Consider the following 27,014-nt stretch of genomic DNA (forward strand, 5'->3'; position numbering starts at 1 on the left):
CAAGCTTCAAGCAATTGTCTCTCATGTTATCTTTACACGGTCTATCGGGTCACACATTGACTGGTCTCAGCAGCTTCCCTTAACCACAGTACTTTACTTGTGAATCCATCATGACATCCAGAATGACATGTATGAGAAACACCTTAATGTCAAGCCTGGTGCCCTTGGATCACATTTGCCGGAGCTTTTCTTCCTGTTGACAATTAGGAATCGGAATCTTCTGTGAGTGGGATCTTGCTCTGAGGGCACCCCTCCCTTATTCTATTTATCCTCTCCTTATCTCCATTTCAGCACAAACCTTGGCTCCAACATTAAATTTTCTATATTTCCGATAGCGCCACAAGGAAGTAATTTTATTAGATTCCCGTTCCCACTCCAACCTTTCCTTCTACTAATTAGGATGCTTTAGAGGTAGCCATTCCTTTTGTGAGCATAAAGTTGGACCATTGGTTGGATCATTAGAACATTCTCCTGAGTGTGTATTTTGCCATTCTTAAAACTCCATCAAAAAAAGACATTGATGGGGAAGATTTTTCAGCAATGTAGCTTTGTATTTTTCTTAAATTTATATTAATAAATAATCCATCACCCCAAACAAACAAACAAACAAACAAACAAACAAACAAACAAACAATGTAGATGAAAAAGGCCCCAAAGATCTAGATATTTGTGGTATCCCAGGCTTATACTCTTAGCCATTCCGAAGACTGAGTGGGTAGGGGTATTTGAGTTTGTTAATCCAACATCGATTAGGCAACACAATGGGATGACTGTCAAAACCAAAATTTTCATATCTAATAATGAAACCACTATTCTTCAAGGCTAGGTGAAACTTCATTCTCTTGATTTCTGTTCTTTGTCTGGTCATGAAAAAGTATGAGAATCTGCTGTAGCCTAGGAAAAGGAAATCAATATTTCATTTTGTTTACTAGCAGTCTATGAAGAGACCATCAGGGCTAGTATGGCCAGCGGTTGGCTCTGTCTTCTTGCACTGCATATGGGATCCATGGCTCTGTGACAAGGCTATCAGTAGTACCAGGTTTTCTTCCTTTGAGGAGGTTGGTTTTAGAGAAAACACTTAAGAATTCTTCAAAGCCCTCCAGCTTCCCTGGGTACAATTTTCTGATGTTTCTTCAAATCTATCACTTTCTTCCTTATCTTTTTTGCAGAAGGCTTCTCCTCATGAGTCAAACCTCACTGCCTCTCTTGGATGGAAATGGTATTTCCCATTCTTACAAAGCAAATGTTGAAAGAATAAATAATTAAAATTATGATTTCTTTTTCTTTTTCCCGTTAAACATGTTGAATCATCAACAGCTTGTGTGGGGTGGGAACACCATACAGACAGTTGACCTCCTAACAAGATTTACTGATACCTTTACAGGAGTTGCTAAATAGATGGATAGCTCTAGAGTACAAAAGTTGTGAGTCATAGTTAGACATTCAGATATATTAAACTACTGCATTTTAGCTCTCAGTGTTCTATTCTCTGGTTACTGGAGAAGAAAATGGTGATGATGGCATCCAAGCATAAGAACTCACTCTGGTGCATTCCTATTACCTGATAGTTATGTCAGTTTAGTCCTTACCATGGCTATTTAATTGCATTCATGCAGCGAGTTGGGTCAATGCAATCATTAGGTAAAAGCTGCAGTTGGGATGATGGATAACATTGTAAGGCCAGTCCTACTAGGTTTGTATATGGATATAGTGAGGATGCTGGAATTGAAATATGAAATATACTTCACCTGTAGGATGTGGACCAGAAACCAACAAAGCTACCAGAAAAGTTTTTGGAATGCAGAAGTCTAGGAGCAAAGCCCTGCCACATACTTGTTCGTTCCTTTCCAGGTCTTGCTCATCAGCATTCTTTGGCCCTGGGAGCTGCAGACAGCTTGAAATCAGTTAGCTTCCTGGCTAAACAGCCCATATAAATACACATAAACATGCACAGAAAATATACATCATATACATCTACATATACATCATATACATACACATATACATCATATACATATATACATACAATACATACACATACACATACATACATCATATACATATAAATCATATACATACACATATATATCTATACATATACATCATATACATACATACAATACATACACATACACATATACATCATATAAATATACACATACAGTACCTACACATACATATATCATATACATATAAATCATATACATATACATCATATGTGTGTACACATATACATATACATCATATACATCCACATATAATATATACACATACACATATACATCATATACATATACACATACAATATATACACATATACATATACACATATACATATACATATTTTGCCTTTCACCGGTAGAAGCACTTATCTTGTTACTGTAAGCTAATGGTACCTCCAATGAGGCACCAGTGTCTTCCTCATCACTATTTTCAGTGTCCTTCTCAACCCACATTATAATATGGTCAGTCCATCAAATGCTTTGTTTGCTGTAGATGTATGATGTAGATGTTTGCTGGAACAGAGCTGAAGCATCATCTCATTTAGTGAGGGCCTAGATGTCTTGATTATCTTAAAGCTCTTGCTTCTTGTACCTGTGGTAATTCATCCAGACCTTTCTCTTGAGTGGAATGGCTGCCCACATCCCATACATGTTTGTCTCCTCTACTGCTTTGTCCAAGCTAGTTCAGTGTTAGTTCTGATCTTTAGACCAAGAGTTCTCCCTCACAATTTGGTAACTGTTGTCAGAGCATAGAAAACATTTCAACCATTAGCCTTGTCCTTCCTGGGCTCCTGCTACCCCCCCCCCACTCCAACTCCCAACTTCCTAGATATATGTAACAGCACAGGCTGCAATGCCTAAATCTCCATTATTAAAGTACTGTAACACACTGTTCAAACCACATTTAAGGACATTGAGAAGACCATTCTGTTGCAATTTGTTAAAGCAGAATGTTGAATTTTATTTTATTATTTAGTTTACATGTTTCAGAGAATCTCTTATTACAACTGTGTTTCCCTTAGAGATTTCTGAATATGGTCCATGTGGAGACAATTTATCGCTTCCTCATTATGGAGAGTTTGCAGAAAAGGTCACGTTTCACTGTTTCTCTGCTTTTTCCCACAGTCCTCTCTGGACATGAACAGTCTAATGATTTGAGAAGCATCCCTGAGATGCAGCCAGTGATTTAAACCATTGTCACTGTTACCTTGACACTCACCGTGAATACTAAGTTGAAGATGGAATTTGAGGTCTAAAGACAGGTTTTGTTTCAGGGGTCCTCGGGTTCTAACGGGATAAGGCCTGACTTGGTTAACTGATTCTCACCGGGCTTAGATGATCCAGATGCTTGCCTTACACTGCAGAGGTGGAGCCAGCTAAGGAGGCATCTCAGCTCATGACTCTCTCCTGCCACTCGCCCTGATAAACTGGAGAAAGCAATACTGTCTGCAGATGGTAATTTGAGTGTGGGGCGGGGTTCAAGAACACAGCTAAGTTTCACTTAGGTTGCCAAACTCACTGTACTCTTACTTGAGGTAGGATGAATTTGATAGAACAAACCAATTTATATGTAAGGCTATTTGATGAAAGAAAAAGGAGTAGCCTTCTAGGCTAAAGAGATTTAACTGAATCTCTTTATAAATTTAAATAAATTAGTTTATTAAATTAATAAATAAGTTTAAATTTAAACTGAGCTGCTTTGGAATAGAAAGAAAAAGAAAATAATTTAAATAATTGAAGACCTGACTTGCTTCAGACCACCTTCCTCCCATATTATTTTTTCAGCCCAAGGCATCTCCCTGGCAGGCAGTTTCAGATGACACATAATTACGATTGTCTACAATGTTTGGAAGGGCAGTTATTATAGCAGTTTCCTGTGCTCTAAAAGCCTTTGAAGGTTCTTTGTCATAACTATCTTTCCCTCTCTACTGTCAAGAGAATGAAAATTGAGTGAAGTGCTCAAAAGCAGTACTTACATAATAAGGAACATAAAGTCATATAACGCCCTATCATTATGAAAGCTCAAGATGCCTGTGTTGATCTGAATAGGTTTGGTCCCCATAGACTAGTGTTTGAAAATTGGCGCTTGGCCTGTAAGAAGTAGCACTGTCAGCAGGTGTGGCTTTATTGGAAGAGGTGTGGCCTTGTGAAAGGAAGTTTGTCACTGTGTGGGAGGGGCTTTGAGGTCCTAAATGCTCAAGCTACTCCTAGTGTGTGAAACAAATCTAGTCCCTTTCTGGCTGTCTTTGGAGAAAGATGTAGAACTCTCAGCTCCTCCAGCACCATGTCCGCCTACAATCTGCTACACTTCCTGCCATGGATGATAATGGGCTAAACTTCTGAAACTATAACCCAGCCCCAATTAAATGTTTTCTTTTATAAGAGTTGCCTTGGACATGGAGTCTCTTTACAACAATAAAACCCTAAGACAAAGATTGGTACAAGGAGCAGCTATCGCTGTAACTGACCTAGGCCATGTTTTGGAGAGGATTGTGGAAGCACTTTGGAACTTTGGGTTAGAAACCCAAATGAGTGTTGAGACCTCTGTGGGATACTCTGTAGGAGCTTGGAATATAAGATTGTTGAGAGTGGTGCAGAAGATGGAGGCCTGGCTTGTGAAACTTCAGAGGAAAGAGGGAAGACTCTACCAGACCTTTTTGCTATTTTGATTTAATATTCTGTGATTCTGGTTAGCTTGGGATGAAGAATAAGAAGTGATTAACAAAATACCATAACTAATAAAATGAAAACTTTATGTTACTGGGACAATTGATTCTGCTTAGCTGGAGCTAAGTAATTCGTAGTGATTAAGAAGAGACCAGCATTATTGAGGCGGAGTCTTCTGGGAAGTGTTTCCCAAGAGCACAGAGAAACTGTATTTCAGAGACAGCAAAGGTTGTATCTTGTGCCGGCAGCTGGACTTGGTAATGTATAAGATTCATCATACTTATTTTGTGTATGTGCATGTGTATGTGTTTGGATAACCATATCATGCATGTGCTATGACACACATGTGGAACATGAGTATAACTTGCAGGAGTTATTTTTTACCTTGTATTTTGTTGATAGAACTCTTTTATTTATTTTCCCTTGCTGTGCTGCTTATCACAGGTAAACTGTCCTAGAAGCTTCTAATCAGTTTTTTTTTTTTTTTTTTTTTTTTTTTTTTTTTTTTTTTTTTTTGGTTTCCACCTCCTATTGGGAAGGGAGTCAGAATGCTAGGATTCTGAGAGCTTCTCCATCTGGCTTTTTACATGGTTTTTAGGAATAGAAATTAGGATTTCAGGTTTGTACAGCTAGTCATTTCCCCAGTGTGGAAAAACAGGCCCACCTTTTGGCTTCCCCCTTTCCAATGTAAATAATTTTAAATTTATCTCACCTAATTATTCTCACTGTGATTTTCAGCCTTCAGTTATAGATGCGGACAGCATCTTTGCTCCCAAGTGTTCTCAGAACAGTGTGGTACTAGTGTGGTCATCAGATTGCTTTGGATGATTATTTGTTATCCATGGAAGCAGGGGAAGTGTCTAGAAAATCACCTGTCTTTCCCCATATAATGTGAATACGTTTAGCTTCAGCAGTGAGAACGCAGATTCAACAGTCATCGCTCCAGTAGTCAACATGCTGCTATTTTTATCACTCACAGCTCCGGTCTGACATTTACTATGCGAATTAGCAAAGTGTAGGTTATTGAGTGTGATCCAGGTACCAGAAGCACTGGTACATCTTCCTGAGTTGGAAAACAGTGCCAGCAGACCACTCCCAAGTGCTGATTGCCATGGTCATTGAAGATTCCTACTCCTGAATCTTTAATGAGGATGCTTATATCCCCAGAACCCAAGAGAGCTCAGCTGACATCACACACCACAATAGCACAGTAAAGGGTAAGGTATTTTGAAGTAAAGCACAGTTGTTATAACAGGTGGCATCTAGACTTGCTAATTCAGGTAAATGAAGTCATCAGAAACCTTACCTGCTTTCGTTTCTGTTCTGCCATCTAACTCTGTCCTTGGCTATTGTTCCAAGTGGTGACAGGCTGCCACCCATGTTCTGAGTTGCAGATAGCCCTGACACTGTCTATGATGATAAGGGTATTGTGTGCATCTCTCTATGCTCCTTGTTAACAGCAAGGGCACTTCAGCCAGGAGCCACTCAGCCAATTCTTTTCATTTGATTGGTCAGAATGACACTATGCTTTATGACAATTATGATTAAGGAAAACAGGACTATTCATATTAGCAAACAAATGTTTACTCGTAAGTCATATATAGCCTTAGAAATGGAATTTTGTGAGAAATAATGAAGGAACCAATTGGAAAGGCATCTATCACAGGCAATTACATGTGAAACATACACACACTGTCTTGAGAGGCAGTGTTTCCCTTTGTTTACCCCCCCCCCCCATCCCATAGCTTCCCTTAGACCCTCTTGCCTTCATTTCTTTCTCGGTTGGTCTGTCTTTGTTGTCATCCTGCCCACATTCACTAAGAGTCTCCAGTTAATTCCCTAACCTCTTGTGATAAAGGAAGTCTTAGGTTTAATGAGGATGTCTAGCTTTGATACTTAACCTAGAGTCACTTCAGGCTCCCTGATGGTTTCTTATCTCACTGCTGTTGATCATGCTAAATCTGGGATGGGTGCTTCAGGGACGATTCCTGATTTGAGAGCACAGAGGTCAAAGGAAAAATACTTGCTACAGTTTTATAGACACTGAAACCTCCTCTTAAGAATGCTGTGGCTGGGTCACCAGCCTCCCTTCTCCATCCAGCTTAGACTCTGAGCTAAATGAGCACTTGACATTTGTTTATTTCTTTTTCAAGCCCTCTCTTCGCCAGCATCTTCCTTCCCCCTGGCTAGTTTTAAGATTAAAGCAACTGTAGTGTTTTTTTTAAAACCACACTGGAGAACTTGTGTCAGATAATAAGGGCATGCTCACTAAATATTTACCTGTCCAATGTCCTTGGAGAAAAGCCAAGCTAAGATTCGGTTTCCCTAGAAATGAAAAAAAAAATGAAATAAACTTTGTATAAATTGCAGAACTTGTTCTCAAAAATCTTTGGTTTATTCACATAAAATGACCACAATAAAATACAAAGACCAGCATCCACCTACAGTAACAACAGCAGTCAAACCTAGCAGGCCTAGATGCAAAGGGTGCAAAATTATTAAGAAGATCCGGTTAGGGAAATTTTGACAGACTTGGTTGTTTTGTAAGCTTTCATTATGTATGAGTCTAATTTAGAATTAGCACCTAGAAGCCACACCTAACATTTTAAAGAGTATAAATATGCTGCAAATTATATACATACACTCATACCAGGCAAAAAGTTGCTCCCTGCTCCACATAGTAATTCCAACCTCGGCTTCCTGCTCTTAGAGTAGCACACACAAAGCACTCGTATATACAAACACTGTCCCTGTTTGGTGACGCCTAGTTTTGTTGACGGTGTCACACATACTCCTGATAGCTCTTAGGGTGCTATGTCTTTCCCACTTCCCCTCTGTTTCTCACAACCAGTGATTGACAGGTCTACAGATTCTGCCCCTAAAGCACTCTCCCCTCTGCTTCTCTGCTTTATTACTTCCTTATTTCCACTGCTATCTTGGCAAAATGTTATTGCGGTGAACTCCAGGTGGAATTCCTTGTTTCTGGTTGCTTTCCTCCAAGGTTCCACACTGAATGCATAACTGCTCCTCCTGTTCACAGCTGTGACCACAGGCCTCTAAAGGCATTAGAATGTCTGCTTCAATCGTCCCTTGTCTGAAGAATTTTAATCACTCATTGTGTCTCTGTGAATTCTGTTCACCAACTACATGTGTGATGTTGGCTTCTGTAACTCCTCCAAGCATCTTACGGATGCCCAGAACTGTTCCTATTTTAGCCCTCTTTCTCTTAGCACACACAACACACACTGCCCCCATGATCTTTCTTTTCAAGACACTCCCCACCTTTTATGACCTAAGTCAGATGCCTTTTATCCCACAAGGCCTTGCTTTCTGACTTCTGCCCCTCTTTAGTAAGCTCTTCCCATTCCAGAACTCCCAACTGTCTTCTAGTATTGTACATCTTATGGTCAGTTATGCATTGTAGTTGGCATGAATCTGCCTTATTAATAAGTGTTTGTATAGCACTGTTAACCAACAGGTTATTACTTTGGATTGATTCTGTGTTCTTATACTACATTCAACTTGCTTATTTCGGGCAGATATTATTGTGATGAGATCTTTTCCTTTCTATATAGTCCAGCAATGGAGAAAAAGCCTGCAACAGAATAGAAGTCTTATCTCTTTTCTCGTGTACCACACGAGGACATTCAGTGTGCACACAAGAATACCTTTCACACATATCTTAATGCTCTCTTTCCCTCCTACATGCTTTTAGTACCAGTAGAACTTTCTGTGACATAACCTTCAGTTCTATTTTGCGATGTCTGTCTGGCTTTTCTTATTTATCACATATTTCAGAATGTCATGGCAATGCTGGCCTTTCCTCCTTATTGTCATTTCTCTTTCTGTTAGTCACAGAGGGACTTTTATTTTGGAAGGATGACTAAGATTAGCAATCATGAGACTCAGTTATGGTGAATCATCGCCCAGGACCATTGTCATAGTGATTGTCAAGGAACCTCATTTGGTATATTGAAATGTCAGGAGTCAGGGAAACTTTATTTTAATGAGTGGAATAGTAAAGTTTTCTCTTCGGTAGGTTGCTGACATCTAAGCTGGAGGTGTTGAAGATGCCGGGTGATTCTCTTTAGCCCTCCAGGAAGCATCCACCCACACACAGGAAAATGAACCCAAATGATGCAGAGATCCAGGGATGGCAGCAGCATCTGAGCCGCAGGATGTGCTTTGGCTTACAAATCAGTACATTTTCATTTTAATTAATCCATCAACTTTGAGCTGTATTGTATTTTTAGGTATCCCTGAATCCTTACTCATAACAGAAAATTGACTTCCTCTCTAAGGCTTTCTTATATGTCCTATATTACCTTTTCCTTCCCACGGATCCAAGTATTGCATAGAAAGCATTTAATAAAAAAAAAAAGATGTCAGCTGTATTACTTTCTTTTCTGAGAGTCAGATTAATATCTAAGACTTGAAACAGTGCCTGTCAAAACTCAACATGTTAGAGTTGTTTATATCCTTATTTTTCTGTTTGTCATAAAGTGATCAAGATCATAAAATTTGAGATTTAAATCCATTTAAACCTTAACTTCTAGATGCAATTATGACATCCCTTTTTGGTGGAGAGCAGGATGTCATAATTGTGTATGTCTCATTTTACTACCTCTGAATGTTTTTCTACGTGTTTGATAATTTATCCCATTTAAAAAATACCTAGTATAAAGATTGGGTCTACTAAATCTGTTCCTGGGATACAGAAACAAATAAGACAACGTAAAAACTCTTGCATATGCTTTGTGACTGTCACTGATTTACAGCCTGGACTGTCAGTCTGTAAATCACTTTCAAATGGTTAAGAAGACTGTCTCTCACTCTACAAAGAACAAAAGCCCTCTCTCCATTGGATACAACATCTCTCAGTGTTTATCTAGTGATGGACTTATAACGTAAGTCTCTGAATTTCTAATGCAGGAAAAAAACATTTAAATATGATTTTTTTTTACTATAAAGTTGTTTAGACTAGGAGTCTAGCTGCCTATGTCCCAGGTTTTTGTCTGATACTAACTGGGTAATTCAGAGTAAGTTCTGGATCTCTGTTGTACCTTCCTCATGAGCAAAATAAGTTGGCACTGTAAATGTAATTTATGTTCCAACTGGAAAATTCTTCAAATTCTTTTCAAAGGAATATTTACCACATTTAGGAATCATCATTACCCAAAGCACAAAAGAGTGTGTGTGAGCAAAGTGTGTGTGTGAGGGGGTGGGTAGAAGATATTTTAAATACGCAGATGATATTTCCTAAGATGTAGCTGGAAGAAACTTAAGAGCCTTGTTCTCTATAATACAAAAGATCAGGTCAAATAGAAGCTTGAAGATGTCCAGTTCCCTAAAAAGTGTAAGCCAGTTAGTCTAGAAGCCAAGATCCAAATTGGACAAAAGTTATTGAGCTCTGCAATCATTCAGGCAGGTAATCAGGGAGAAGGTTGGCGAGCAAGATCAAGGTCACTGTACTGTTCATCTTATGCTAGAGGAAGCCAAGAAGAGGCACACTTGTTTCTCCTCAGTTTCACTAGGTGAAACTATGTGCTTGTTCAGATCTGGCACAGGCTGGATGACAGGTAGATTTTGTCCCAGTCTCCTTTATTTTTTTATTTTATTCGATATATTTTTTATTTTCATTACAAATGATTTCCCCTTTTCTGGTCCCCTACTCCCGAAAGTCACATAAGCCCACTTCCCTCCCCCTGTTCTCCCACCCACTTCTTCCCACTTTCCTGTTCTGGTTTTGCCTTATACTGCTACACTGAGTCTTTCCAGAACCAGGGGTCACTCCTCTGTTCTTCTTGTACCTCATTTGATGTGTAGATTATGTTTTGGGTATTCCAGTTTTCCAGGCTAATATCCACTTATTAGTGAGTGCATACCATGATTGATCTTTTGAGACTGGGTTACCTCACTTAGTATTATGTTCTCCAGCTCCATCCATTTGCCTAAGAATTTCATGAACTGATTGTTTCTAATGGCTGAATATTACTCCATTGTGTATATATACCACATTTTTTGCATCCATTCTTCTGTTGAGGGATACCTGGGTTCTTTCCATCTTCTGGCTATTATAAATATGGCTGCTATGAACATAGTGGAACACGTATCCTTATTTCATGCTGGGGAATCCTCTGGGTATATGCCCAGGAGTGGTATAGCAGGATCTTTCGGAAGTGACATGCCCAGTTTTCTGACGAACTGCCAGACTGATTTCCAGAGTGGTTGTACCAATTTTAAACCCCACCAGCAGTGGAGGAGTGTTCCTCTTTTTCCACATCCTCGCCAACATCTGCTGTCTCCTGAGTTTTTAATCTTAGCCATTCTGACTGGTGTAAGGTGAAATCTCAGGGTTGTTTTGATTTGCATTTCCCTGATGACTAATGAAGTTGATCATTTTTTAAGATGTTTCTCCACAATCCAAAGTTCTTCAGGTGATAATTCTTTGTTTAACTCTGTACCCCATTTTTTTAATAGGGTTATTTGGATTTCTTGCGTCTAACTTCTTGAGTTCTTTGTATATATTGGATATTAGCCCTCTATCTGATATAGGGTTGGTGAAGATTTTTTCCCAATTTGTTGGTTGCCGATTTGTCCTTTTGATGGTGTCCTTTGCTTTACAGAAACTTTGTAATTTTATGAGGTCCCATTTGTCAATTCTTGATCTTAGAGCATACGCTATTGGTGTCCTGTTCAGGAACTTTCCCCCTGTACCGATCGATGTCCTCAAGGGTCTTCCCCAGTTTCTTTTCTATTAGCTTTAGAGTGTCTGGCTTTATGTGGAGGTCCTTGATCCATTTGGAGTTGAGCTTAGTACAAGGAGACAAGAATGGATCAATTCGCATTCTTCTGCATGCTGATGTCCAGTTGACCTCCGGTCTCCTTTCATGAGGTACACCCTAACTATACTCTTTGTCAGCCATCTGAGTCAGAGCTCTTTCCTAAAATTAGTTCTTGGACAAACATACACAAAAGATTTACTTCTTTGGAGTTAATTAACAACAGTCAAAGTGAAATCGATGCTTTCTCAAGAGCAATAAGGCCACTGCCCATCAGAGGAGCTACAACTATTAGCTTAGACCTAGAAATTTAATTGGGTTCATCCTCACACTGAATCACTGTAGCCAGCAGGTCACTATCTTTATGTAGACACTTACCCATTTTGTAGTACTAGGAAGAGGGGCTTGTATAGACTGTTGTAATCATAAAAAGAGAAAGAGGTTAGATAATATGGTTTACAGTGGTGTGGGGGAAGGGGGTGCCCCAGCGGGCCATGCCAAATCATCCCTTCCCCCAAGGGACCAGACACACACCAGCATAGTATAGAATAGAGTTTATTTGAGGCATGGGATGGGAGTTAAGGGAGGTAGTAGAGGTAGAGAAAGGCAGAGAGAGAGAGTAGAGAAGCAGAGGCAGGCCATGACCATGTGGAGAGAAGGGGGAGGGGAAGAGAACCCAAGAGGGCAAGAAACAGACTGAGAGTGAGAGAGGTGAGAGTAAGAGGTAAGAGGAATAAGAGAGAGAGGAGGGGTGAGCAGCCCCCTTTATAGTAGGCCAGGCCTACCTGGCTGTTGCCAGGTAAGTGTAGGGAGGAGCTTAGACAGAATCCTAACATAAGCTATGTAAGTGTTCTATCACATATAGGTATGTAAATGCTTAAATAGAGATATGCTGATATACATTGTTATAAACTAAATTGTATCCTTTCAAATTGATATGTTGAAGCTCTGACCGCACTCCCCTCATCCTTCCCCTCACCACCCCGTATGACTGTGCTTAGAGATGTCCTTTTGCAGAGATTACTAAGATTAAATGTGGTCACTATGTGTACTCTTAATTCCATAGCGCTGAGAAAAGAAAGTGAAACTAGAGAGTTCTCCATTTTCATAGAGAAGAAACCACATGAAGATATAAGAAAGGTAACTGTTTGCCAGTTAGAAAGAGAGTTTGCATACAGTCCGATGGCACCTTGATCTTCAACTTCTAGTCTTTAGAACAGTGAGGAAAAAGTGGCTATTACTTAAAGACATGTTGTGGTATCTGGCTATGGTAATCCCAGAAGACAGTAATATATTTGTGTATATATATATTACCATCTATGTATATCCATGTCGATAAATATATTGTCTTAGTTAATTTTGTGTTACTATGAGGAGGTATGCCAAGCTAGGTAATTTATAAAGAAAAGAAGTAACTTCATAGTTACAAAGTTTGGGCAGACCAAGGCTAAGTTGCTGGCATTTGGTGTGGGCTATTCTACTGTTTCCTCACCAGGCTAAAAAGGGAAGAATAAAAGATGGGGAAACCTTTCTTTCTCTGACAGAAAAGCAGAAAAGTGAAAACATACACACTTCTACAAATATTATTTTACAGTGACACTGGTCTGTTAAGGGGCCAGAATTCATGGAGCTAAATATTTCCCATTGGGTCTTATTTCTGAATACTTGCTTGGGGATTAGGTTTCCAACATAGTCTTGGGTATATGTTCAGAGTGTGATGTTTGTCATCTATGTATCTATGTGTCTATGTATCTATATATTTATGTATCTATCTTCTATCATCTACATTTGTATCATATATCTGTTTTCTATTATTTATTTATCATCTATCTATCCATTTATCTATCATCTATCATTACTATCATTGTTGTACTATTATCTACCTATTAATCAATCAACCAATCTATAGCTATGATCTATCTAATAGTTTTACACAACTGAAAACTACTTATTTCTATTTTTCCTTCTTTTCCCAGTTCTCTTCTACTTTGTTCCTCACAGTGAAGGGTCACGTATATACTAATACTAAATTTCAAAACAAGGAACATGGTTTCCCAAAGGATATCCTATTATCCAATGTGCTGTTACCATGCTACATAGGTTTCAATGTAAAAACCAATGTGGGGATCTCTCAGGAAGCTATCACAAGCTCAGGTCCTTTCCAGGTGTTTCATCAAAAGCCTTAGATGAAATCCATGAAGTGACTGTGACTTCAAAACAGGTCACCTAGAACATCTAAAATGTTCTTGTTTAATTTCCTAACTTCAGAAAAAGAATCATTCCAGCAGGCTTGTGGTATTGCCATGTGATAACCTCTGAGGCATTGCTGTATGTTGCTTAGATCTATATTCTAGCTCACAACCCAATATATGTGTGACAGTTGTATGCTTTTTACTGTATAATTTTATAGCCCCATTCAGAGCTGCAGAAAGGCTGTGGGCATGAGACAAAACTATTAGTTTCATGGTATCTAAAGGCTTGACTAACCTATCCTTAATCAAACAGAGGCAAGGGGTCAGAGAGATGATTCTCTGGTTAAGAGCACTCGGCATTCTTGCCGAAGAGCAGAGTTCAGTTCTCAGTAACCACATGATGACTCACAACTGGAGTTCCAGTTCCAGAGGATCTCATGCCTTCTTCTGGCATCCACAGACACCAGGCATACATGTGATTCACAAACATAAAAGTTTTAAAAAAGAAAAAGAAAGAAGGGACAGGCCAATTCACCCCTTACAGGTAACTGCAGAAGGTGCCCAGGCCAGCTCTGAGCCACTGTGAAAACAGAATGTGTGCTGCTGAGGCAGGAAAGACAGAAGAGAGGAGCTATTTGTGTACTGTGAAGAGGCAGAACTGGAGTCATCAGGGTGGTACCTGGCGTGAGAGAGGGCTGAGGTTAAAGGCAGTGGTATCGGCGGAGTTGAATGCAGCAGTCTGCAGAGTCAACAGAGACACAGACTCAGCCCCCAAACGTGCCACACCAGGCCACTGAATCAACTTGGCTCTGAGCAACGATGGATACCTGACTTGAAGAATGGTTCATTTCCTGGACTGGACCTTTTTGAAGGACTATCGTGGTCTGTGCTGCTGAGGGACATATGAGGGTCAGTGGTCCTGGGGGTCAGGGTCAGGTTGATGTCTATGGTCTGTGCTGTAGCATGAAGCCAGATCGATGTCTGTGGACCATACTGTCACTGGAGGCTGTAAGATCTGAGTGGCCTATGATGCTACCTGAGGATGTGGTGGGAGTGGTCCCTCGCTACTGTCGACTAGGTAGCAAGACTAGGTCTGAGGTCTTACAGCAGCCGGGTTCTGTGTTAGTGTCTGTGGCCTGTGTTATCACCAAGGCTATGCAATGCCTGTGGTCTATGCTGCAGCCTGAAGCCACGTTGATGTGATTCACCTGCACTGCCCTTGGAGAGTAGATTTAATATCTGTGGTTGGGGTTCCCTCCGAGGATCTTGTCTGCATCCACCGCTCTACTGCCATGAACCAGGGGCCATGTTTGTGGTCAGAGCTATAATTGGAAACTATACAGAATTTCATGATGTGCTCCCCCGACCCCGTCCCTAATAAAGTAACAGCCTAAAAAGAAAGCCATGATGAGAACTCTTGGGGTTTGGAAATGTGCCAGTGAGTATATAATGAAAATCAGACTTGTTTTTGTTTTGCTGTTTTGCTGAGAGGGGAGGTCACACATGCATGCACATGCAAGCGCACGTGTCCATGTGTGTGTGTGTGTTTGTGTGTGTGTATATGTGTGTATGTCTGTGTGTGTGTGTGTGTGTGTGTGTGTGTGTGTGTGTTTTGGGGGGCAGCTTGGATGTGGAAAGACAGGGAAATGAGTGTGATTGGGGCATATGATGTGAAAATCCCAAAGACTCAATAAAAATATTACATTGGAAAAAAAAGAAGAGAAAAAGAAAGAAGATGCTAGCCATGCTCCCCCGACTTAGTCACTCACGCTCCTCTCACCGGTATTGCAGTCCACTGTCTATGCACCTGCTCCACAGTGCTCTGTCAGTATAGCAGCCGGGATAATGCTTTAACAGTGCCAGCGTGGCTTCCCATTGTTCTGAGGCTGGACCCTGAGGCTAAGGGGTTTTCTAGTTATGTGGACTGTCTCATTGCTCCCTTTCTGTCCAATTTATTCCATGGACTGAACATATCTCTGCTGATCTTCCCCAGTATGCCCACTAGGTACTTATGGGGCCTGATGAGGACACATTCAAAGGTGTCAACACCTAGACTGGGGTTTATTACATCACCAGTCCTCAATCTTCCAAACTTTAAACAGATGAGGCTTTTAAAAAAATCTATCTATCTATCTATCTATCTATCTATCTATCTATCTATCTATCTATCTATCTATCTATCTGCCTGTCTGTCTGTCTGTCTGTCTATCTGTCTATCTATTTTTCCGTCTATTCGTCTATCCATCCACCCACCCACCCACCCACCCACCCACCCACCTACCTATTTGTTTTCTTGGTAAAACTACTAAACCCTTGTCTAGCTGGCTACTCTTGTTGTTGAATTGACTTATAAGTCTTAATTATGTCCAATTATCTGCACACCCCCCACCCCACACACCCGTTTAAATGGATTTTGTGATACAAGATTCAAAATTAGGAATCTAGTCTAGGCCTTAAAATTTGGGTAACAGATATGGAAAATTTTAAGTTATGCATATGAATCTACTTGGAATAAAGGTGAAAAGGGCACAAATAGCTAAAAAGCACAGCACCGCACTGGACTGTTGAAAGCAAACTGAGGGCACTAAGTCTCACTCATTTGAATCTATGCTGATTTGCAATTCAACAGGAATTTCCACTCAGAAAGCTCGCGTTATCTACAAGTAAGTTTTACCCTCCCCCTCAAATTACAGTAGTAAGTGTAGTTTGAACAATACATTATGATTGTAACAAAATAGGAAGAAATTTCATTAAAGCAAGAGGTCTGCACAAATTTATCAGCAGTCCATTTTCTTATCTATGTTTACTGTAAATGCTTATAGAAATAGACTGTACTAGAAGTGTCCCAAATCACTAATGTGTCAATTTTAGTTTCTACTGTTATCAGCACATATTTTCTGATGATGACACACAATAGCCCTAAAATGCATTTTCACTGGATTATTGAGGTTAAATTAGCATAAGCAGAATGGTATAAGATACAAAGAGTCAAAACAACAACAACAACAACAATAACAAAAAAGCCTCTGATGGCTCTGATGGGTTTCCTTTATTTCCAACCAAAACAACCCACTTTATTTTAAAAACAGTAAAATAAAAAATTAAGAACTTGTATCTCGACAATGACTAGATTATGCTGTAGTCTGAACAGATGAAGTTCTGCTAGTGACAGTCACAACAGCAGTACTCGACTAGCGACAATCACAGTAGCAATCCTCCAAGGTGTCTAAGTAGTAGTATCCTCTGCTTCATACCTCTGAAGACCTATTCCCTCCTGTTCCTGCCCCAGCTGTCACCGCGGCACCCTAACTGGCACCCCTCTTCATGCTAATTCCAGACTCCCTCTTCTGATGAGCCAGGCATGAGTGCCTTGACTGTCCATTTGAGCAGATTTCAGGACAAAGATGGAGTCAGAGAATCAAGTGGTAGAAAAATATTTCTGCTTATGAACTGTAAGCTCTGAGCTAGCTGAATCTAGACCCATGTTCTAGGATCAAAACCTCCCATGACACAAAAAGACCTTCTGGCCCTGGGAGGAATAACTCGGTGGCTAACATGAAGAAAGAAACAGAGGTGACCAGCCGCAAGAGACTCTGGTTCATTTCCTGTTTCTACTTTATGAATGAACAGTGATGTCCCCTTGCTGCTTAAATTAGTTTAGGCAGAGTTTTACTTGAAATTGAGAATCTTTATATATGACTGGAATTATTTATTCGCTTTCAATGAACAATTAAATTACTCTAAATGGAAGCAGAGTTAAGTATATTGTCTAGTTTTTTTCTTACTTGAAATAGTCAAAGAGATTTTTTTAGAAGAAAAAGTGTCAGATTGGAGATGCAGCTAAGCAGTGAAGTGCTTGCTAGAATCTTCAAGTCATCCTTGAGATCCTGAATTTGAGTCTGACATAAAAAAGAAAAAAAAAAGAAAGAAAAAGAGTGAAAATCCTAAAAATCCAGGAAAATATGTACGATACTAAATTTTTTTCTCATAAAATAGTTGTAATGTTTAGAAACCAAATTTATACCTATCTAGATTTCAAACTGTAACAAAAGAACTTGGATGGTAAATATGTTTTTAATAATAGAATTTGATCTATTGCCTTTTTCCATGAAATGATTGATGGAAAGCTCTTATTTCCTATGCTAGAGAATACGCACATCTCTCCCCATTTATACGGAAGAAAGTCTCTCAAATAAAACCAGGAGCGGATCTTGACCTCTCTCTTCTTCAGACTTTTATCGGAGCTTTTTGGGGACATGCAGTGTCTTGTGAGAGAGCCTAGACTGTGCATATTTTATCTGTGTAAGAATAGATCCAAAACCTGCACAGTCACTAGGTAAAAATGACTGTCAAATGAATAAGTGGATAGAAGATTGACAGAACCCATGCAACTTGTTTTCTTGGTTCCTGGGGGCTGGGGCTGTGACCCTTCATCCTGTTGTCTCTAGCTGAACTCTTTCTCCAGTAGCATCCGCATCACATTTACTAATGCTGAAAATAGACTTAAAAAGATATTCAGCGTAAAAGCACTTAACATCTTGCTGTAGACAACACAAAAGCAAAACCTATAAAAGCAAAACAACAACAAGAACAAACTAAAAGGGAGTGAACGTAAGATCTGAAAGCAGTGTCTTGTTCTGTAAGTTTATTTACAGTTGCTGTGATCTGGAAGGAGATACTGCATTGTGAGATTGATGGATGGGAGAGGGTTGTTGCCAGATGTTGACCGTGACAGGTGCATAATAAAAACGCCTTTTGTGGTTTTCCCTCAGAATTCCAAGTATATGTAGAAATAGGGGAGACACCTGCCTGCTCTTTCTCTCACTGACAGACTGCTATAGCTTCTGGAACTTTCCCTCTTATAAAATAGGAAGCATTATTTTTGTGAAATTGTCAATGCTTTATCTAAATGTTTTCCACAAGCAAAATAAAAAACTGTAGCGAGTGCTTTTTATGTTGTTTTACTTTACTGAATGGCTGCACTGTCTTGTAAATCCTAACCATCTGCCCTTTGGTTCGTAAGTCAGAAAGATTATTAAAAACAGAGCAAATCTATTGGTTTTACTTTCTTTCCTGCAAAATTACGTTTGCCAAGTCACTCCCTCTTTCCATCAGGTTGGCTTATGGCTACCATGGTTTGAGAGCTATGAGCCAAGTGTTGTGTCTAAGTTAAAGGGTGGGTGTTAAGCTGTATGGAAAGGAGGTTCTATATTTGGAATTGGTGGCTTCTAGGAGGTCTTCACTGGTACACACTAGACAAGTTTCATGACTGGATCTTACAAAGTAAGATCACATAAGAAAAAAAGCTACCCCTGATCTCTAACAGGATGTGAACTCAGTTTATCCAACAGAACAAATGCCTGTGCTGAGATCTGCCTTGGAGCTTAGAGTGTGGGGCAGCTGCGATGCAGAGAGTCGTTGTTCTGTTTGGGAAGACTGTCCTATGGCAGATTTAGGCTGAGCTTGGCCATAGAGCATGAGAGAAATGGAAAGAAGGCATCCTACTGAGAAAACAGGCTCAGATCTAACTTGGAACACGCTGAGGTTTTGCCCATGGTTTCAAGGCAATTAATAATCAAACAATCCCAGAAATTTGATGTTATACTCCTTTTCCTTGACATCAAAATGTTACATGTTATCAAATAACCCTTGTTTAAAGCTATTTTTTTTAATTTTGATATATAATGAGAGGTAAGGGTTGGGACAATATGTATAGTTATTTGGAACCATTAATTCTTCATCAGTGGATCATGTGGAAACCAGGAGAAAAGAGTGTATGACCAGGGGCAACAGCGTGTGTTAGGAAATTGAAGTTTTATATTTATTCTTTCCCCCATGTTGAAAAATTCCTTATAATGGGGCCCTTGAGCTAAAACATAGATTTGATCTTTGTGAGTTGTGAATTCCCTAATACATTCAAAAGTGGAAATGAATAGATGTTCATCCTGTTGGTCAGATCTTTCACAAAGTATACATAGACTTTAGCGAATCACGGCGGGGGGGGGGCATTTTAAAGAGAGGAGCAAAAGAAAGCTATTTACACATGAAAATACCTTTCACCTTTATGTCTTCACCTGCAGAGGAAGTATAGACTTCCATCTTGCCTTTGAGGCTTTCTATCAAGCTTACGCTAGGAACATTGAAATGTAACCTTAACACTTCAGGGCAGCTACTGATGTGCTACTTCTTGGAAATAGTTGTTCCTTTTCCTTTCTGATTGTGAAACAAATGATATTATTGCCTCTTTAACCACCCCCAAGCTATAGGAAAGAAGAGAATTTCCTAGGTGTCATAGTTAGGATTTTACTCCTGTGAACAGGCACCATGACCAAGGAAACTCTTATAAGGACATTTAATTGGGGCTGACTTACAGGTTCAGAGGTTCATCCCATTATCAAAATGGGAACAGAGCAACATTCAGGCAGGCATGGTGTAGGAGGAGCTGATAGTTCTACACCTTCGTCTGAAGGCTGCTAGCAGAATACTGGTGTCCGTGCAGCTAGGATGAATCTTTTAAAGCCCATGCACAGTGATACACCTACTCCAACAGGGCCATACCTTGTAATAGAGCCACTCCCTGGGCCAAGCATATACAAAACCATCACACTAGGTTTGTGAAAATAATGGAGACTAAAGATCTGAATAATTATTTTTTTTTCTAGAAAGTGAAGAACAGAGCTGGGCATTATGAAACTGCACTAGATTTGGCAATGGCCAGATTTGGCATTATTCCCTTACTAGTAAGGTCAATGCGGGTAATAGATTTAATATCTTTGAAAGTCTGCATCATCATCTATAAAATACAAGCTGGCAATATCTCCATTATGCAGATGTGACCATACATGGTGATTTATGCAGTGTGACTAGCTGGTTGGTTCAGTCGATGGGAGTAACTGGCAGAAAAGAATATATTAAGTGAGACTAAAGGCATCGCTAGTGGTGTGTTAACAAGCTTATATGACTGAAGTATATGCACTGTCTTGTTTGACAGTCATAGTAACAGAATTAGTGTCCCTATTTTGCATAAAGAAAAGTTGCTCATGAATATTGAGGTAGAAATTGGTAGAGTGGAATTGGTCAGAAAACATCTTCTAGAGCTGCTTAGTGCAGACTGACTCCCCTGATAATTCTGACAGAACTAAGTCTGGGTGTACAAATCTGATGAATTTCAGCATTGAGAGGACAGTGTGTCACATTGCAGCCCAGGCATACCTAGAACTCACGATATGATCTGGTCTGGCTTCATACTTATAACACTCTGGTTACAGGCATGACCCACAGCACATGACTCTATTTTTTGGTTTCTACATATCCAGTGTTGTCTCATCTATGCACTTTTTCTTGTTATTAAGTCATATAATTTCTGCCAATGCTTTCTTTTTAAGTTGGTAACAAAACCAAACTTCTTTGGAGGCCTATCATGGCTTGGGATTATGGTCTGGCCACTGGTCAAAGAGTGAGGAACAAAAACACTGGCAGGCTCACGGGAGTAAAATGATGGGTCAGGCTTGCCATCAAAGGTAAGAGAGAATGCCTAGTGCAGTCAAGGGAAGCCAGTGGCTTTCTGAGGAGCTGACACTCAGGTAAACTTGATAGATATTTTAAAAACCAGCCTGACCTAGAAAGGAGAACCTGTTCCCATCATACATAAGAGACGAAGCTACAGAGTGAAGGCAAAAGGCAGAAATGGGAGTGGGCAGCAAAGGAGGGGGCAGAACTGAAAGCAGCTGGGCTTTACCAGATGCGATGGGTGTGGCAGAGATGAGACGGTGATGGACAGGGCCATCAGGTCACAGACAACCCTTGTGAGCTTCCAACTCACAGCCAACCATTACATAGGAGAGGTGAACTACTGAAGGGCTAAGAAAGCCCAAAGCCATTCTCCATCATGGAGAATGGAAAGGGTTCATCTTTTCATAGCCTTATATTACACTCCCAACCCTTTCTTATGCACGTGGGTGTTTTGTTTCTACAACACCATGGCCCAAGGATGAGATTCTAGCTCTACAACTAAAGGAAATAAATTGTCACCGTTGTCTCAACTAGTGTTTTCCTTTTTTAAATATTTAATCACTGTTTAATGTCATCTTTGAAATTGCCCATTCATATTTATCACATCTTAATAAGTGCCGCTCCCCACCAAGACTAGAGATCTTATCATGTGACTGTAGAGGTCCTAGGCTTTGCTAGAGGCTCCCCCCCCCCAGGTGAAATAAAAAAATCCAAAATCCCACTTATGAATTGCTTTTGTGTTCTTCTCAGTAAGGCCTAGGAAAACCATGGAGCCCTACTTAAAACCTAGAAAACCTACTTAAAGTCATGGGAAGAGACAAGAGAGAGAACCTATTCTTCTTTTTCCCTTTTTTATTAGATATATTCTTTATTTACATTTCAAATGTTGTCCCCTTTCCGGGTTTCCCCTCAAAAATCCCCTAACCCTCCCCCTCCCCTGCTCACCAATCTACCCACTCCTGCTTCCCTGACCTGGCATTCCCCTACACTGGGGCATTCTCAGGACCAAGGGCCCCTCCTCCCTTTGATGTCCAACAAGAGCATCCTCTGCTGCCTATGCATCTGGAGCCATGGGTCTCTCCATGTGTTCTCTTTGTTTGGTTACATCCTGATGGAGGTAACCCAATCACAAAAGAACACACATGGTATGCACTCACTGATAAGTGGATATTAGCCCAGAAGCTTGGAATACCCAAGATACATTTCACAGACCAAATGAAGCTCAAGAAGAAAGAAGAACAAAGTATGGGTACTCTGGTCCTTCTTAGAAAGGGGAACGAAATACCCACAGAAGGAGATACAAGAGAGAATCTATTCTTGAAGAGAAAGTAGAAAAGGCAAAGTGGACCAATTTATGCTCATAGCTTATAGTCAGCTTCTTCATTTCCTTCTTAAAGGGCAAAGAGAACTCTACTGGATAGTTTTGTGACAACTTGACACAAGCCAAAGCCATCTGAGAAGAGATAACCTCAATTGAGAGAATGATTCATAAAATCAGATAAGCAGCCTGCACGACATTTTCTTAATGATTCACAGAGGAGGGATCAGCCTATTGTGGGTAGTTTCACCCTTAGGCTGGTGGTCTGGGGCTCTCTAAGGAAGCAGGTTGAGCAAGCCATGAGGAGCAAACCAGTAAGTAGGACTCCTCCACTGCCTCTGCATCAGCTCCTGCCTTCAGGTTCCTGACCTGTTTGAATTCCTTCCAGTCCCGACTTCCTTCAGTGTTGAATAGTGCTTTGGAAGTGTAAGCCAAATAAACCCTCGCCAACTTTATTTTTGGTCATAGTGTTTCATCGCAGAAATAGAAACCGCCCCCCAAATGAGACAGGAATGCATCTCCACAGAGTTCATTTCCACATGGTAAACAAGTAGTTCTCAGGAGAGGAAAAGGTACAAGCCCAACCAGCAATAAATCAAACACAGTGCTCGTGGATTGTCTGATGCTTTCCAATGCACAACCCCAGCCTGTGGCAGTTGCTGTCAGTGTGAAGGGCAGTTACTATTAACAGTGTCATAGTCTAATCACTTAAGTTACATCCGGGCAATTAACACAGGTTACAAATAACTGCAAGTATCCGTTGGTGATACAGGTTGCAATGCTCAAGAAAACCTATCAAAAGTCTACTCATGATTATTCAAAGTTAATTGCTGTGTTTTTCCTGGTTCCCCATTGTCAAATGTATCTTATTTTTGTGACGAATAAGAAGTGATTTCGAATGTACCACAAATCTAAGACTGTTGTCTTACTCTGATAGTTTCTAGACAAAAGTGAAGATTTCTTATTTTTTTATTCTTGAAATCTTGCAACACGCCTGACACAGAACACCAACCCCCATAGTAGGACAAATGAGTGAGATGCAATTATTTGAAATAACAAAACAAAAGGTAAGTGTTTGAGCAACTTGTTCTTATTCCAAACTCTGCATTTCCCTACAAAATGTTTGAATTTGGCCTTTTCCACATTAAGAATTTGGCTTATTGGTAATTATTATTCTGTTACCTCATATTTAGAAAGCCTAATATTATGAATAAAACTAATTCAAGGCTGTAGAGCAACCATGGCTGTTGAAATATTTTTAAAATAATACCCTTTAGGACATATTTATTCCCATGGGCTTAAAAATTTGTCTCGATGAACTAAACAACAATAATTTAGCCAGTGATGCCATTATAAATCATGTACATTAGTGTAATTCCCAGAGAAAGAGAAGCCAGGCCACTGTGATTGAAGCAGTGGATTGAATCTCTGCTGCCAGATGGCTGTTGAAATATAATGGGCTTATAGCTGTCAGCCACAGCTAGAGGCTTGAATGCAAAGGGTAAACTAGCTTTTCAGTGATGGAAAATAGAAAGCTGGGTGGATACTTAAAATATTTTCATTGTTCTTCCTGGCTCATGAAGGGTAAGGGAAAATGTTATTCATGCACATTCTGCCTGGAATACTATTTGTAGGGAAGGTTTGTAAGCTTACATCATGTAGCATCAGGATGCTATTGCTAATTTTTGTATACACTGCCTTTGAAAAGAACCAGATCCGAGTTCTTGAGCTGTGATGCTTACAGGGCTTTGCTCTGTAGTTCAGGAGAAGCACACCCAGTGAGAAAAGATTTCCATGACTCCTCAGCCATTTTAGTATGGGGTTTGTAAATTTTCTGTAATCACTGACCTCATTTTTCTGGTTACGCTGTATGTCACAATTGGTTTGGGGCAAAATTCCTTTAAATTTTCTATTCTCTGCCAGAACAGCCTTGAGACAATATAATTCTTGATGGGATGAAGCTGTTTCCCATGTTTCTGTAAGTTCCGTTAGAGAATGCATCTGGAGCCATTCAACCATGCTCAGTGTTTAAAATGCCAGAATGAGGGTATCAGAAGAGCCCCCTGAGGAAGGAGAGATGATGATGATGTTTGCTGTGCTCTGCTAATATCAATTCCGGGAGAATATATCTGGCAGCACATTTATCCTGATAAACATGATGAGAGGGAACAGTTTTCTTAAGCATCGGCTGCCTGTATTTACTGATACATCTGTATATAGGCTGTCAGGCTGCATAAAAGAGTCCATAACAGAATACAGTTGCAGGCAGTGAGTTATGTAACGAGCTCAAGCCAGTGAGAGTTTGGCATCCAGACGCAGTTTAACTGACAGTGTGAGGAGTCAGCTTATCCACCCAAGTTAGGATACATATATTTCCTTTTGGTCACTGTTCATGAAATCACATTGTTATCTCCTTCAGCTGTTCAATGAGCCTCTGGAGAGATGAAAGGAAAAAGAGAAAAGCCTCAGGCTAAAGACTTTATGGCTGGGAAACTCACGATTTTTATGCAGGTAAATTTCCTAAATAGAAAAGTGCTACAGAGTCTTGGGCCATTCGGAAATAAATATGCTGTTCCAGCCCCGTGATATTTGCAAAGCCCTATAGTATTGTAACTCTCTTACTCATAAATAGAGGATGGTAGTCTTTTTAAAGGTCTAGAAAAAATCATCCCAATGAAGGTAATATCAAAAACTAGTGACGCAGGGATTACTGAAGTCAAAGTGAGTAGGTTTTCAATCACTTTAGTTTTACAATTTGACACTATTAAGGTTAATATATAGATGCCTGCCAGCACAGTTACCATTAAGAACCTATCAGTATTTCCATTATAGATCCCATTTTTCAGGGGTTAATAACTTGGTCATAAAAATTCACTGCAGGCTGAAATCAAGTCTTGAAAGGAAATAATTTTCCTTAATCCCCAGCACAAGAGCTTGCTCATGTTCCAGAGACTAAGATGGTCTGATGTCAGCAGACATAGATTATGTGTACCAGAGTGTTCCAAAGAAACAAAATCAATAGGCTATATAGAAATATATAGAAGAATATTCATTATGAATTTACTTGCAGATTCTGAAGGCTACATATTATGCCTGCTGAATGGGGGCCAGAAAAACCAACAATACAGTTTCCATTCCAATCCCATACCTTAGACCAAGAGGAGAAAATGAGGACTGAATTTGGATACCTGAGAGCCAGGAGCATGGATGCCCATACCTAGGAATGGCAGATACTCTAGTTTGAGCACAGAAGGGAATCTTGCCTGCTCCTTCATCTTTTTCTTTAATTTTGGCCTTTAGGAATCAGATGATCCCTTACCCACATTGGTTAGTGTGAACTCTTTAACTCAGTCTACCAATTCAACTGCTGATCTCTCTGGAATGCCCTCATAGATATATCCAGATACAAAATCTTACCAGATAACCTGGCATCTTTAAGCCAAAGTTTACACTGAATGCTAATCATTACAATATGCTCAAACTTTTATCTAAAACATGTGGCACCAATCATGGTCCTGTCAGGCACAGCAAACAATATTGTGTCATTTGTTTCTTGGTGTTTGTTTTCTATTACCTTTCTTTCCCTCTTTCTCATGTTCCATTTTTTTTCTTTCTCTGCTTCTCAGATTCATCTTTTTTTTTTATTCCTGCATCATCACCTGGAGTGAAATTCAGTTCCTCCCACATAATAAACATTTGAAATTTTCTAAGTGGAAAAAGAGCCAAAAGTTCTATGTGTAAGGTCAGAGCTGTGTGTGTGACTGCACAAATGAGCTTATTTTCCCTCTGTTAGGATAATCTGTGCAACACTAAAATATAAATAGAAGCACTGTATGGTTATATCTATACATTAGTAAACCTATAACATATAGCTCTGGTGGGGAAGCTTATTACTTATACTCTTTTTGAGTAGCCTAAAGAATACTACAGACTTGTCTGACATACCATATCCACACTAAGCATTATAGACTGTTTCCTGTTGCTGTGATAAACACCAAAAGCAACTCAGAGAGGAAAGGGATTTATTTCAGCTTGCAGGTTAGATCAAGAGAATCAAAGGAAGAAACTCAAGGAAAAAGATTCCAAGTAACCAAGAAGGAATTTTGTTTACTTTCTTTCTTGCTCTGCCTTGTTCTACTACCTGTTGTGTATAGCCCAGGTCTTCTTCCAGGGTAAGTTCTGCTCTCAGTACACTGGGGCCTTCTCCATTGTCAATTAGCAATTAAGAAAAGGCCTCACTGATTTGGTGACAGGCCAGTCTTACACTGACAATTCTTCGGATGAGGTTCCCTTTTTCTAGGTGACTCTAGGTTTGTGTCAAGTTGGCAATTGAAGATAACTATGTCAGCAACTGTGGAGTTATACTCATATGTACCTACATACATACATGTTATATGTTATGATGGTTTGTATACGCTTGGGCTAGGAAGTGCCACTGTCAGGAGGTGTGGCCTTGTTGGAGTAGGTGTGACACTGTGGGTTTGGGCTTTAATACCCTAATTCTAGCTGCCTGGAAGTGAGTATTCTGCTAGCAGCCTTC

Source organism: Apodemus sylvaticus, chromosome 9 (genome assembly GCF_947179515.1).
Source record: "Apodemus sylvaticus chromosome 9, mApoSyl1.1, whole genome shotgun sequence".
Classification (NCBI taxonomy): Eukaryota; Metazoa; Chordata; class Mammalia; order Rodentia; family Muridae; genus Apodemus; species Apodemus sylvaticus.